This window comes from Pinus tabuliformis, chromosome 2_1, assembly GCF_031772625.1.
Source record: "Pinus tabuliformis cultivar Carrire ecotype Pingquan chromosome 2_1, CPIR1, whole genome shotgun sequence".
Lineage (NCBI taxonomy): Eukaryota > Viridiplantae > Streptophyta > Pinopsida > Pinales > Pinaceae > Pinus > Pinus tabuliformis.
In genome coordinates this window covers 977,008,971-977,021,424 of record NC_142299.1, presented here as the reverse complement: position 1 = coordinate 977,021,424, position 12,454 = coordinate 977,008,971, and positions in this window count along the sequence as shown.

The window sequence follows — 12,454 nt, the reverse complement described above, 5'->3', positions numbered from 1 at the left end:
GAAAATGAAAGTAATTAGTGTTCATTTAATCTACTTAGTGTTAAGTGACAAAAACAAACCGCTCAATCAATCACATGGAGACAATCCGCAAATGAGGAAGAGTGGGATGCCAAGGGGAAAAGGTCACCAAGCTCCCAAGAACAAGTGCCTCTGTATTATATTGGTTCCCTCTTATGAAATGAGGGATGGAAAGGAAGTTTTTTTGGAGGAAGTTTACAAATGATCCCTCAAAAGGGAGAGATACCTCCTTCCAATAGTTGGAAGTTATTAAAAAATCAAACTAGATGTTAATTGGAAATAGTTACAAAATTTGGTTTGATCTTTCACTCAATGATAAGATCAAAAACCAACAAAACTTAGAACTCCCTTTATGGATGAGAAGAGAAGTCTAAATGAGTTACAAAATAGGGAATCCATGAAGAATCCTTGGAATGTAGAACCACTCTGGAAGGTACAATGAAAGGGTCTAATAGTTAAAGAGTTTGCTTGTCCTTGTTGTCCAAATCCACAAATGTTCTTTCCCTTTCAAAAGCTGCCCCAAAATCATCTCAAAATGAAGTTTTAGGTCTTCTAGTACAACCTTCAGATATCAATCCAAAAAAGGGCAAATTTGGCCACCCAAATGCAACGAAAATCAGCTTTCTTAGGTAGAGGAAATCTGCCAAGAAGCAAGTTCCTTGCTGCCCAATATTAGTCCAAAAGAGGAGAGACAAATCAGCTTTAGGAGACACTTGATACCTGCAAAAAAGGTTAGCAAAAGCCAATGTGAAAGAGGCCAAGCTTACTTGGGCATCCACTAGATTAGTGATCAAACTCAATTAGAAAAAATTAACAAATTAACTATACTAAAACTTGAATAAAACTCTGCCCTATGGCAGCCAAGAAATGTTGGGTTAAACCAAATATTCTTGGCTGATTTGTGGCCTTTAGGTTAGCCACTAAATAACCTTCAGATAGCTTAAATTTTTAATGAATCCATAAATAAGGTAACCAAGAGAAAAAATTTAGAATTTTGAGGGAAGAATTTTTTAGATTCAATGTCCTCCTTTTGGATGTCTTTGGCTGCCCCTAATGATGGCAAGATCATGACTTCATTAGCTCTTGAAGGTTGGTTGATATGACCAACAATTTCCCCAAACCTTCAATCTTTCAAAAGTAACTTGTGCTTCACTTAAGATACTTGCATCCAACAATTAATAAACTCAAGGAATAGATTTGCAAAAGAGAAAAAAATAACTTGTGTTATTCACAAACACACAATGAAATCTATTCAAATTTGCACAACTATTAGAGGATAGTCAAATACTTGTCTACCTCTTCCTAGGCAATACTGCCCCTATTTGGACCTTGCTCGACCAAAAGAAATGCAACAAAACCAATTCAAAAAAACACAAATATACCTTGCATCAAGAAAAGATCACCAACATCATGCCAAGATAAAACCTTCAAAGACTTTTCTTTATTATCATGTGCAATAATAAAATCACAACATATACCCAAGCATTAGCTTCCCAACCATGAGAGAATGAGAGGTTTGTGGGTTTATTTATGCATATTTGGGAGAAAATCCCAATGAAGAAGTGATCCAACAAGTGGCATAGCGGTGGAAATCCTAATGAGGGTTGAATTCTCCATGTGGCACAAGGGCTTCCCAAGTGTGAAGTCAAACTGTTGTAGCATCTCCTCTGCTGGTAGCGTATTCTTCTTGAGATATGTGCATTGGTGTAGATGCTAGCCACATATGAGATGAGTGTAGAGAATGGGAGACAAACTCCCTCAAAACCTGTGCTTAACTGTTGTGAATAATCCTCCAATAAATGACATATGTACAGGCTTGTGCGTGGAGGACCTTGGCTGGCCTGCGTGGGCTGTAATAGATGGCTGCTAGCTATGTGTTAACACATGGCTGGATGGGGGGAGTTAACTCCCATTTTTACTGCCCTTTGACTACCAGCACTCAACTTGATGGACTCGACCCTCTTTCTAACTGAAGATGGACCACATTTGGTGGGATTTGGTCACCCCAAACTGTTGTAGCAAGCACAAATTCACCCCTCCACTTGGCACTGAGATTTGGCCCTCTTATGTGGCTGTCCAAGTCATCATTAACTTAGTCTTTGAATTCACTTTGTTTTTCCACATCATTTCCACTTGGTGACATATTTATTTTGTCCACCATTTATTAATTTTTTCAATTTTTGTCACCACTTTATACCACTAAAATAGGAAAAATGGATTTTGAGGGGCCAGAAGTCATCTTTTGACCCTCAAAGTGGACTCTAGAAGAATGTTGGGGTGGAGAGCATATTTTTTAAGTACTTATAAGCCCCCGGGCCCCAACATCTTTTAGGCTCATTTATTTAAAAAAAATTGAACAATTTAATTAACAATCCCATTCTGCGGGAATTTTTAATAAATTAAAAAATCCTATCAAAACCTAATCAAATTTCATGACACTTTAGATATGTCCTAGTATGGTAATATACATTGACTCTAGGCATTAGGACGGACCCAGGGCTCAATCATCAAAGCCGCCACTCCAGCTTTGGAGGTAGGTGATTGAAAAAACTCAGTTAATTATTCATTGTTGAAAAGCAAGAATAATTAGCTAGGTGAAAAAACACTCTAGAGTGTACTCACTCGACGATCAAGTCCCAAGTTGTCTAGGCCTTTTATAAAAGGTCATCATACTAGTGACATTTAATACAATTCCCCACAGGGTTGTGAAATTTGAGGGAGAAGAATAGAGAGGAGAGAGAAATGGTCAACAGGTGCCTGTTGACTCCTGGTCTTCTGAAAAAAATGATGAGTGCCCTGTACATTGGGCCATGGGGTCTTCAGGTTCTGCCTGGTGCAACCTAGCAGATAACACTCTTCAAGGTTTATCTTATCACCACAAGGGAGGCTTCCCTGAACAAGACTCTTGTTATATATCCCAATGGCGATAACCATAAAAGGAAGTAAAGTTTCTATGTGTATCTTATACTGCCTATAAAGGCAACACTTGGCTCTATCAATTGCTGCAAATTGCTCAACAAGACATCTGCCAGGTGCTTTTCTTACATCATCTCTTCATACATTCAACAATATATCTCATAGGAAAACTACTTGGAAACCTAAGTGACAAAACCAAGACTTTCTTATGTTGTAATTCCAAGTGATAAGGTACAATCTATTCAGATGTGAAATGCATGTAATAACTTTACAAACAACCAATCTAAGTTTCAGCTTGAAATAACAACATTTCAGAACCAACACTTGAATGCATTCATGCATTTATTTTCTTGAATCTGAAAGAGTAATCATTGAAACTATCCACAGATTGCAACTGTTATGAAAAGACCCTGATCCTAGTGGGTTGAAGCATGAAACAGAGAATTAATTCTAAGTTACTATTCTTTCAATATTTTACAATCAGTGAATGACTAAAGGTTGAAAAAGACCATTAATGATAACAGTCACACTTCATCTGAATTAAAGAAAAAGTATTGCAGGTCTTTCAAGTATTTCCAGGCATATTATGGAATTGCTACTTTTGGTTCTGAATGAGAAAAATAAACAGTATGATTAGAAAAATAAACAGTATGTCAAATATTGCTATGAAAACCCAGATTTGCATTTTCTTTGTAGAAGTGGGCATAACCTGTGAAGAATAACTTATGCACACCATTTTATCAACCATTTAGAATGCAGTTCTACTCATCTATTCATGCCCAAGATAATAAGACATTTCAGTGCTAAAACTCACATAACATGGTTATAATGCACATAAGAACAGCTGGAATATATTGCCAAGCATTACGGACTGTTTATTGCTCACAAACACACACGTGAAACTTTCATTCAAGCAAATCAATACAAACTACTACACAAGCATGAGTTTATTTTCAAACACTTTGGAAACAAACTTTGCACAACAGTAATATATCTGTTACAACAGCCCAAAGAAATGTTGTGTATGTGTTGTTTTAAATGTGCAGCAAGAGAGGCATCCTCCCAGCAAACCTGTGATTCAATATATCCGCTGATGTCAAGCAACCCAACATGTTTGCACCTCAGAAATACAGACCACTGCCCCTTTTTTAATGGATATGGCAAGCTGGAAATTGTCCTTGGCAGCAGAAAGCCCTTTAAATATCCAAATTGAACCAAGCTTCACTACCTCTTAAACTTAGAGGGAATTTTCCTTGGTAGTACAAAGCCCTTTAAATATCCACATTGAACCAAGCCTCACAACCTGTTAAACATAGAGTGGAAATCGCAGATTTATGGCTAAAAAATAAAAATATACCAGTGCCTTATTCTAGCTTGGCATCCTGAACAGAGGCATTTTTAAGTGTCTTGGATCATTTGAAGCAAGCCCACAATTAAATCTTGAAGGCAGTAACAATGCCCAGGACTGTGAGATCAAGAAGAAGGCTTTGAAGCAGCCTCCAGTGATCATGAAAGACAAAGGTATGTAGTCCTTAAGTTGGGGAAGAGTCAACCAAAAATGAGAGGATAGGTTGCTTTGGTGACAATGGTGACTATTCTAGTAGTTCCTGCTTGGGTTGCACCTTGTGGATTAGAGATTTTTTCATTAAATTGAAAGAAAACTATTATTAGCTCTACTATTAGCTCCTACTGGCCATTGATCCCTCTGTAATTCATCAAGAAGCTGCAAAACAAAAGGCTACAAAGGTAGTCCACGATACTATTGAAAATAATGAAAGTACCCTTCCTGTTACCAATCATCAGGTTGTAGCCACCACTTCCATTGGTGCTAGAATAAAGAGGGCTCATAGCAAGAAGAAGAGGAAGGAATGCCTGGTTAAAGCTGATTCTTCCAGCGATTTCTTGTTGAGTTAGTTTAATTTGACATAACAGGTTGGCTAGCTAAATAACAGGTTGGCTAGCAAAATAATAGGTTGGCTAGCTAAATAACAGGTTGGCTAGCAAAATAACAGGTTGGCTAGCTAAATGCAAAAGTTCACAACAGACAACAGAGGGAGCTGAAGATGTAGTGTTTATAACAAATTGATATCTCTTATATGTTTTTGCAATTTGGACGAGTTTTACCTTGAATTCAAATGAATAAAACAATACTATCCAATCTACTTTTCATAGAAGCTAATTGGCAGTTGTATGACCAGAGTTACAATAACCACTTTTGGACTCTTCTTGTGACAAGGAAGCCATAGAATTGTTATGAAGTGGAGTTTACCTGGAGTTATTTGGTTAAAAGAGAAAAACTATGAATAGGAACAATCCTACTAAAAGAACTATCTCACAATCTTTGCAACTGTTTTTACTAACAAATTCAATGCATGCCTCATTTTTTTCCATAATTTGTCATCCGTATGCCTGAGCCAAAGTCTAAAACCTGCCATTGCCAGAAGTTGCTTCAAAGACTGAATCAATACAGACATCGGTTGAAATTATACCTCCCCTTAAACGTGTAAAATAAATGATTTCAAAAGATTTAATCACTTCTTTATTCCAAAGGTTTAACCTATTGATATTAATTGCTCTTGGGATTATGACCTTATTCATAATGCCTAAGATGACCATTGAACCCCCATGGCACTTGATGCTTGAGTTCTAAGCAAATTGCAAACCAATGCCTAAAGCCAACCTTTTTGCCATGTTTTTGGAGTTGATTCAATCTTCCAAGCGAACTTAGTTATCAGTCATCCTCCTTGGTAGATAATGAAACTCTTCCACCCTTATCCACCCGTTACCTCTGGCTTCCCCAAGATAGGTTTCTTCACCTTACTAAGTATTCAATTATCTGTCCAAATCTTAGTGATTTGGCTTAGGTGTGCAAAATTCTTTAGGGTTCTAATACCATTTGGCCTTCCTCGTTGAGAACTGGAAACCCAATCTAAACTGGGCATTGGTATAACTTTTTAAATAGGACACATAAAAGATGTCATGTATTATAAGTTATGAAACTTATGAAACTCCAAATCTACTCAATTCTACATTTTGTATCCAAATATGAAACTTATTGTAAGGAAGCCATCTAACTTATGAAACTCTTCACTTACAATAAATAAAATACTTTATATATTTATTGAAGTCATGTAGATGCCTGTTTGACCTCTTGAAACGTTTTATCCTCCACATATCTAATAGTATAGAATTAGTGAAACTGGCCTTCAGAGATGACATGACAATATATTGTAAAACAAAAGAACAGTACAACAGATCTACAATGCCTCTCCACATAAGAAATTTAAAACTAACATGCTACTTAAATTGAACTTGGACCATAATGCAAACTACGATGAGAAATATCTACCTTCATATTTGGCAAATTACTAACCTGCTTAAGTGTGGTGTTTTATTTTCTATGTTTCCAGAAGATCAATATGCGTTCATTGTTGTATTTTAGAATCTAGATAAGCCATACATAAACATGTTGAAGGCCAGTTATTTGGTCCCAATTCTTTTCTGGAATCCTTTCAGCCAATGCCAAGGATTAGAAACAGATAGAAACAAAATGATACTCTAGGGCTTTTACTTTTACTCATGCAACCCCAGTTTGCTTCAAGAGTTGTTCATGGCTCATTTGGAGATGTTGAAATTGAAGTTTAACTAAAGGTTTTTCTAGGAGGTAAGCCCTTGCAAAAGAGAGATTATGAAGCAAAGACATGCTTTTATTACTATCATCCAAATCATAGCAAGAAATTGCAGAATTAGGAAAATCAATCAAGTTTTAGAAGTTTTATATATTTGGATACAATAAGGCTCAATAAGTTAGGCCTCTCCTTGGTTGTTATTTACTCCTACCTCCTAATTCTTCCCCTCTACCCCTGTAGAAGACGTCAGGTCTTGACAATACAAACTTATTTTATAATATTGCACTGGGAAAAAAAGACATCAGATCATAGTACTGATTACCAGCTCAGTGAAGGTGTTGAAGTGGCCAGCCTTCTATTTATAGAAACATGTTTGGATTTAATAAGAAGAGAAAAGTTGCAAATGAAGGATCATGCTTGCCAATTACTATCAATTGTTAATGGCAGTTTGGATTGTAAATGTCTTTTAGTCTTCTTTCCTAACAAAGTTGCAGATATTTAATTCCTTTCTTAATTTGAGCAAATGTTTAACTTTATTCTGTGCAGGAATGAATGTTGATGAAAATAAATCAACTCTGCAGCAAGGGGAGGGAGAATATCCTTCAAATGCAATTGTTGGTAGATGTTTAGGAACTTCTGCAAGTGCACCAGGGCAATCAATTTCTGTGGAAAGTGGAAGTGGTGTATCAAGAGGTAGTGATGCAGCAATTGCAACACCTTCCAGAAACAATCATATGGCAAGGGTACAACGTTTAGATATTCATCAGCAGGACTTAGATTCTTCAGATACTGCAGGGTGAGTCTCATTCATTACTCTATGTTGCTGGCTTCTTGTGGTTGTGTATTTGTCATGTTTGAGATAGAGCATTACTGATCGGTTGTACCTTTGCACTTGAACAACACAAAGAAGAGAAAAAGAGTTCCTAGAGTCAATGGTGGGGAGAAGGGTGAGAGGGGACTCTGACAGTTCAGCATGAAAGGTGTATCCTCACAATTCACCTATTCTCTTTCTTTTTCTGACTGAAATTTTCTTTTGGTACATGTTGATGGATGGACGTCTTTATGTTGCTGGAGGTAATGGAATTGATATAAATCGATAGTAGATTCGTATGTGTTTGTTCTCGTAATGGCAGTCATGGGGCACAGAGGGAGGTCAAATGCAAGCCAGGTGTGGACCTCTCCAGCCATGGAGAGAATGTGGGTAGCTAATATGTGTGGAGTTCTATTTAATCCCTGTGGTTGACTAGCTCAAAAAAAATCTTGATCCACTGGCAAATAATGTTTATGTTTGTTATACATGGTGTCCTTAGGGCATGCTTGTAATTATATTTGTATTACAAATTAGCCTCGGCGGTTTGTTTCACTCAATGTCAATTGTTTAACTATGTCTAGTCAGTCAGAAGGTTGAGAGCAAGTGTCAGACCACATATAATAAGGTAACAACATGACCATAGAGACTACTTATTATTTAGCAATTGTTCCTTGTTTATTTATTAAGTATTACTCCCATTTTTTTCTCATCACCTTATCTTAATTAAATATTGAAATTCTAATATGTAGCATTTTTTAGCAAGCAATGCAGAAGGCATCTCTAAATTTTTTTACCATTGCATATAAAATGCTAAACTGTAGTAATGGTTGACACATAGTACAATCAATGGGAATTGTTACATCCCCAGATCTCTGAAATCGATCAATATGACTGAATCAATGGTGATATGGCCGGGTAAGTAAAATGAATATTGGTTCAAGTGAAAGTTCTGGAAATGATATGCTGAGAATGCCCCCTAGGCACATGCTCCAGTAGGCAATAGGAATGGATTCAATGAACCAGTGGCATGCAGAAAGTGTTAAACGGGACTCATCTCTGAGAGGAATAGTGAACATGGATTCTCAAGGGAAAAAAGGCTCTTGAACAGGCAAACTTTGTGCAGTCAAAGGTGGTTAGGACATGCTCACAAAACAGTACTATGAATGCGAGAGAGGTATTAAATTTATTCAGTCTATTTGGACTTGAAAGAAATATCTAATCTATGAAAACTGTGGATCCTTGTAAGAAGTTCAATTTGTCAGTATTGTGCATCCTTTTATCTCAATTGAAAATACTTCATGCTTAGATTGTTGATATCATATGCTTGATTTGTTTGTAGCCCTTTTGTAGTAAGTAATTGTTTCTTTTGCAGGACGTTTTGAATTCAAATTTACAAACGAATTTAAGAGAAAAACTGGGAGGAGGAGATCCTAAAGGCTTTTCTATAGGTTATGCTTCTGCAAACTCATCTGTATTTGACAGTGCCACAAACATGTCTAAGTGTCTTGTTCAAACAAACCAACATCTTTATCAAGGTAAGGTTTTGGTTCAAGTTTTTTTATTAAGTAATTTATCTATTTGTTGGTCCACCAACTTTTACTAGTTTTTTATATTATAATATACTGAGATGTTCAATTTCTACTTATAAATTGTTTCTGTCGAGCCAAAACGTTCTTGACCTTCTAAGCAAGTCAGATAATCCAAAAGAAAGTGACACATTAAAGCGCACTATATTAGGAACTTCAATGTAGCTAGCTATAGTTTTCCCACAACATGCAACAAGCTACCCCTAGTCTTATCTCACCATACCTCTGCTAGGAGAGATTCTATTGGCCTTCAATTGGTGGCTCAACTTTCATGGCACGCTAGTAAGCAAGCAAGTTTTCCCTAAAGCTGTGGATCCATAAGGAAATCCTTCATCAATTAATCAATGCAGCTAGCTATAGTTTGCCCACAACATGCAACAGGCTACCCCTAGTCTTATCTCACCATACCCTTGCTAGGAGATTCTATTGGCCTTCAACTGGTGGCTCAAATTTCATGGCACGCTAGTAAGCAAGCAAGTTTTCCCTAAAGCTGTGGATCCATAAGGCAATCCTTCATTAATTAATCAATTTTAAATAATTATTTTTTAACAATTTATTCAACACATTAGCAAACCATGTTTCTCCACACATTATTGTAATAATATTACAAGAACAAAGTCAAAGTGAGAGATTCCATTGCTCTCCAAGAGTGTTGAGGTTTGATATAAATCATTGATCATTTTACAAACCATGGATGTAGTACTATTTCTGCAGGATGAGATATCAATTATATTTCATCTGATAAAGAAACAATAAGTGACTTACAAACCGCAAATAAATAAGTACTTCCTGCAATTTATGGAAATTGTTAGCCAAACATAAATGGGAATTACAGTATGCTTGGTTTTCTATCATTCAATGCATCACCTTTTTGTAGAACAAAGGGTTGGCCTTCAATATGTTTAGCAAAACAACTCCCGATCACCCAGTATTGGACCATGAATATTTGGTGCAAACTACTCAAGACACAGTGGAGAGTAGATAAGAAAGCCTGCCCTAGTGAGGTCATGCTCCCCACCGGCTACAGAGGCTCAAGTTCCCCATGCATGTGAATCAACAACGACTGAATCAGATTGCAACCCATAACACCATTGGTGGGCTATTGACACCCACAACCCATGGAACAAATTCCTAATAATCCATATTGATGAGATATGCATAACAACTAGCATTGTGTTGGGCAACTCCAATACCAACATCATTGGCATAGCTGGATACCAACATCATTGGCAGGGATGGAGAGAGGAAATTTTATAACCCCAGAAGCGATTGTAAAATATTACAAAATATATATGTTTAACTGTAGGCAAAGACACAACTGTGTCATTTCAGCATCAAGATCCAAACATTAATTCAAGTCACAATGGGCAGATATTACAACATTAAGGTTTTCACATGGGTAGATTTCCTAGGAATCCTAATGCAGATAATAAACTCATATAAGTTTCATGTAATTTTAGATACCGCAACAATGATTTGACCAAAATAACCTTGCTGTGAAAACAAACCAATATACCACTTCAAAATAAGCTTAAGTCTGTTATTAAGCACAAATAAAAACTTACAAATTCATTTGGGAAATCTATGGGAGAGTGTTATGAAACCAGCTCACAAAAGATAGAAAAGAGAGATCCACGCCTTAGAATTCAGCCTCTTCGAGGGGGCAACCTCCTTTACATTACATAAATGAACAATTCTTGGATGATACAAATGACAAAACCTCCTTTCTATATATAGGAGTCTAAGGAGTCACAATATAATCCAGCCGACCTAACAATAATAATATAAAGCCACAAAAATAACAATAGAGGGATTCTATGGGGCACATAAATAACAATATGGGGGTAATAGGGGCACAACAATATAAATAGGGGGTATAACTACAATAGTAATGGGGTAATCACTAGTATTATAGGGACCCAACATGCCCCTCTCCTTCAAAAAAGTGTTTTCCTCAACGCTTCAGCAGTTCTGGATACTTCTGCATAAAATTCTCATCCTCCCATGTGGAATCTTCAACGGATAAGTTCTTCCACTTGATAAGATACTCTGAAATTGATCGATTTCGTAGCTGTCGAGTTCTTGTTTCTGTGATTGCTTCCGGTTCCAATATAATTTTTCCTTCCTCGTCAAGTTCTGGCAATATTGTTTGAATTGGGAGCTTGTCACCTATAACCTTCTTTAAACATGAAACATGGAAAACTGGGTGCAATCGAGAAGCTGCAGGAAGCTCCAATTTGTATGCCATAGTACCAATCTTTTCCAACACCTTGTACGGACCATAATACTTTGGTGATAATTTATTATCCTTCTTAGCTTGCTTTAGGGACATTTGCTTATATGGTTGTAGCCGTAGGAATACCCAATCACCTACATCAAAACTTCTTTCACTGCAATGTTGATCTGCCTGTTGTTTCATTCTATTTTGTGCCAACACGAGGTTATCCTTTAAGAGTTGGAGGACTTGTTGTTGATGTTCGATGTGATGTTCCACTGCCTGAACCTTAGAATTTTCTCTTAAATATGATGTGATGGATGGTGGTTGATACCCATAAAGTGCCATAAATGGGGTCATTTTTTTTGCTGTATGGAAGGAAGTGTTATACCACCATTCAGCCAGAGGCAACCATTTGACCCATTGTGTCTGTTTATCAGATACAAAGCAACGAAGATATCCTTCCAAACATTTGTTTACTATCTCAGTTTGCCCATCAGATTGAGGATGATAAGATGAGCTATGAGCTAACTGAGTACCAAGACAAGAAAATAATTCTGTCCAAAAATTTCCAGTGAAAATGGGATCTCTGTCACTTACAATAATCTTTGGGTTTCCATGTAGCTTTTGAACTGTTTCCATAAATGCAGTAGAAACTGTACTGGCTTTAAATGGATGTGATAATGCACAAAAGTGTGCATACTTGGTAAGTCTGTCAACTACCACCATGATGACACTCTTTCCCTCAGACTTGGGTAAACCTGTGATAAAATCCATTGAAACCTCCTCCCAACGTTGGCTTGGAATGGATAAAGGTTGTAATAGACCTGGTGTCTTAATTGTTTCAACTTTATTTTGCTGGCAAACAAAACATTCCGCCACAAACTTTTGAATATCTGATTTAAGGCCATCCCAAAAAAATTCCTTCTTAACCCTGTGGTAAGTTTTTAAAAATCCTGAGTGCCCTCCTAAGGGAGAAGTGTGCAATTCCATAAGAATCTTTTGTTTTAGCTGGGAATTCTTACAGAGGTATAAGCGATCTTTGTACCATAACGAATCATTTTGCCAGCTAAATGTATCAGAAGTACTGGAATCTTGTTGTAGCTTTTGAATAAGTGCCCACACTTCTTCGTCATTCTTCCATTCCTCCCTTGCTTCATTTATCCAATCTGGTTGGATAATAGAAATGGCACACAACAATGCTTCCACATCCTCATCCTTTCTTGAGAGTGCATCTGCCACCACATTTTGCTTCCCTTTTTTGTAGATGATTTCAAAG